This window comes from Ursus americanus, chromosome 7 (assembly GCF_024610735.1).
Source record: "Ursus americanus isolate L20-20 chromosome 7, mUrsAme1.1.p, whole genome shotgun sequence".
In the NCBI taxonomy this organism is placed as follows: Eukaryota; Metazoa; Chordata; class Mammalia; order Carnivora; family Ursidae; genus Ursus; species Ursus americanus.
Window position 1 is genome coordinate 25,247,521 of NC_142133.1, and position 3,596 is coordinate 25,251,116.

The 3,596-nt window shown below is 51.0% G+C and overlaps 1 pseudogene; it reads left to right on the forward strand.

Annotated features, from left to right (window-relative positions):
* Nucleotides 1-360: 360 nt before the first annotated feature.
* LOC123786146 (lethal(2) giant larvae protein homolog 1 pseudogene) lies at nt 361-2,613 on the forward strand (annotated as a pseudogene).
* Nucleotides 2,614-3,596: the final 983 nt, after the last annotated feature.

The window sequence follows — 3,596 nt, forward strand, 5'->3', positions numbered from 1 at the left end:
TTCTTTCTAGAACTACTGAGGTGAGTTTGTTAATGTACCTGAAACCTCTTAATCTACTGAATGTTAGAATTGTCATCATTTTCTTCTGTAGTTATCACTTTCCTTTGGTCATAAAAGCCCTAGTTGTATTAAAAGGTGTAAAAGCAAAAAAAAACTCCAATTTGCCTTCCTTTCTTTCCCAGGCTTAACTGAATAGGATTCTAAAATTAAATTTCACTGGTTTGCAAAACTCGCCTCTCAAATTAACAACACAGAAGTGATTGAAGGCATTTTTAGGTACACCTGCTCAACTACTATTTTAATAAGAAAATGACTTAGAAAATTGGTAGATACAACACTATTGTTGGTATGAACTAAGCCATGTCTCCTAGTACAGATAGCTCAGGTAGAATCCACCTTGAATACTCTGATTCCTCCAACTTTCTTTGTACCAAGTTTCTGTTTCCAATAAAGACTTATGCCCAACTGCTCACTGGATGCCCAGCATGTTTGCTTGTGGCAGCTAAATAACCTATGGAGAAATGGTATGGTTAAAATCGAGAAAAATTATTCTCCTGCGTGTATTCAGCATTAAGACAGAGATACCCATTGGCAATTACCTGCTCAGCCCATTTCGCCAACGTCCCCGCCAAGCTGTGGGTCCACGTTGTAAGCTCTGGCGAGTTGCAGCGCCCCCCGCCAGCCTCCCCCGCATCGAGCTGGTCCATCACCAGCGGCCATATTCTGGCCCAGGAGCCATGGTGGCAAAGTCTGCTGCAGACCTGCAGTGAGGACCGCACAGCGCAGTTCTGGGATGTCCCCAGCCATGGCACTATGGCTGCTCTACAAGCTAAGCATAGCTGCCCTCTTCCAGGCAGACTGCAAGCATGTCAATAGTCTGGCCCATTGGCCTGGCAAACACGTCAACAGGCTGCAGGAGACGACTGGTCACCTTTCTGCAGGATGGGCTGCTTAGACATCAACAGCCATGATCTGGTCCTGTCCGTGTAAAAGGTGGCACTTTACAAGTACGCAGTCCAGATGATGGTGGTTGTTACTGCAGGCTAGGTACTGGTGCTGGTGCTGGAGCTGGAGCTAAGCAACATGCCGTCAGAGCAGGTGGTCAGCACGGCCAGTCTGGACCTCCTCCAGGACCATGAGGGCTTCACATAGAAGGGCGACGAGTGGCTGAGCTCTCACTGGGGCTAGAAGCCCCATATGCTGGTTCAGTGCCTGCCGCCAGCTGCCGTCATATCCATCATGCTCCATTTCGAGTGAAGCCTTGGGAGCCTTGTAGCTTTTTGCACCAGTCGTGGCTATGGCCTCTTCAACTGCCAGTGCAAGAGCCCTGTGCTAGCCAAGTGCACCCTTCAGCCCCCAACAACACCCTAGCCACGGAGGGGCTGTGCTCCCAGGCGAAGTTGCTCAAGAGGTCACTGTGCCAGTCTTTCCCGCACATCTGTTCATCCGGAAGAGCCGCGTCTCAGGCAAGAAGCGGCAGCTAATGCTCACGGCAAGAGCGGGAGGCGCATGTGTGAAGCAGGCCCGCCCCCAGGACGTGGAGATAATGATGCCTGTGCAGCCCCACATCGAGCCCTGCTGGCTGAACACTCCCTCTCCGGCACTATGCGCTGCCTCTACTTCCTGACACGTTCCTTGGATATGCAGCGCACCCCAGACCTCCCTGTGGCGCGAACTTGGGCTCCATATTTGCCAAAGCGATGGCGGCGCTAACAGCGAGAACGAGGCGGGAGCGGTGGGAGGAGCAGGCGAGGAGGAGCAACCGACGCACTGCGCACTGCACGCCATTGGTGGCTTCGGTGTGCGCGACGTGCGTGACCACACGCTGCCTGCACTCTGAGTGGCCTCGTGGGACCTGGTGCAGGTGCCTGACTTGCAGGGTGACCGTGCCTTGCACACTGCATCTGAGGAGCAGTTCAAGGTGTTCACAATGCCCAAGGTGAGCACCGAGATCAAGTTCATGCTGATTATCATAAGGGCTGTTGCCGGCACAAAATGGCACTGGCTACGTTTGCCCGTGTTGCCTATAAGGACTATACCAAGACCTGCCGGGCCTGCCTCACCAACCTGAATGACCTCCACATCTTCTCTGTGCCTGGTCTGCGATCCCAGAACCACTATACCTGCATCTGGAAGGAGAATAGCAGCGTCATCTCCTTCTGCGTCTTCACATGCCGGCGTCGGGGCTTTTACCTGATGTTCCCAGTTGGAATTCGAACGCTTCTCCTTAAGTGCCTAGAACATCACAGAGCTGCTTTCCTATCTGGACATTAGGAGGCTGCATGATACCGCCCATGCCAGCTACAGGTTCCCTGAGTCACCCAAGCTGAGCCAGGCCAATGGGACCCCTGGCATCATGCTGACTCCATGAAGCTGCGATGGGAGCCCTGGTCCTGTCCGCAGCAAGGGATCAGACACCCTAGAGCCACCAGAGGCCATCCTCTTGCACATGTCCATGGACTTGGCCACCAGTGCCTATGGTACTCTGGACACAACAGGAGATGGCAGGATAAAGGATTGAAAGATTTCCTGGACTCCTCAGAGGATTCCGAGAAGAATCTGGGGAACCTAGTGTAGGAAGAGGCTCAAGCCTGCACCATGTTGATCAAATGAGGAAGGCCAGAACTACCAGCCACCTGCCCTGCTGGGAGCTGGGATCCAGCCTCCCTGGCTCCTGCCTGACCCTTCACTTGGACCTATACCTGCTAATCTGTGGGCTCCAGTGGGATCTGCCCACCCTGGCCTCAGGGTGTGGGCCCAGTACTCAGCCCAGAACCTCTGGGGCAGATTCAAACTGGCCCCTTCTTTAAGTAATTGGCTACCCTGGAGGCCCAGTACCACCGGGGGAGGAGAACTGAGGCTAGCGGCCATGCCATCTCCTATTCTACACACCGTTCTTCCCACCTTCCTTTGCAAAGAGTATTTTTCTAATGCCTGTGCTGTGCTGGACAGTCATTTCTAAAACTATTTTGATACTTGCTCCTGAGCCAGCTGCCTCCCACATCCAGCCTGTGCATGAGTACACCCGGTAAGTACATACCATATATGTGACTGGGAGTACTGCAGGGCACACAGGTCTAAGACCTGGTCCAGTGGGGGGGGGGGGCACAGGATAGGTTTCCCTTAGACTGTACCTTGGGGTTTTTTTCCCCTTTTATTTTGTTAAAAGTTGAGTTTTAATGCCAAAAATACTGATCTTGTAATATCGAAAATGAAAGCATGTAATGACTCTTAAAGAGGGGGGGGGGAGACAAGAGTACCAATAGAATGAGCCAGAACAAATATTTTAGTTATAATTTTCTACATTTCATGATTCTCTATACCCAGCATTGCTACCCAGAATGTTGTTGAAGCCATGGGAAAGGAGTCAGATACTTATTTTTAGCTAAAACATAGTGGAGGTTAGGCCTGAATTTCGTAAGTGATAAGGTTACCCATGTGCCTTTGAGAAAATGTTGAGAAACTTTCCTGGGCCTCAGACAGAAAATATAAGTTGTGAACTTCTTTAATGGCTGTGCCTTCCAAGGTAGAACAAAGGGAAAGAGTTATTGAGGTAACTAAAACAAAGCAAGAAATACTGCAGAAAAAGAGAAAAA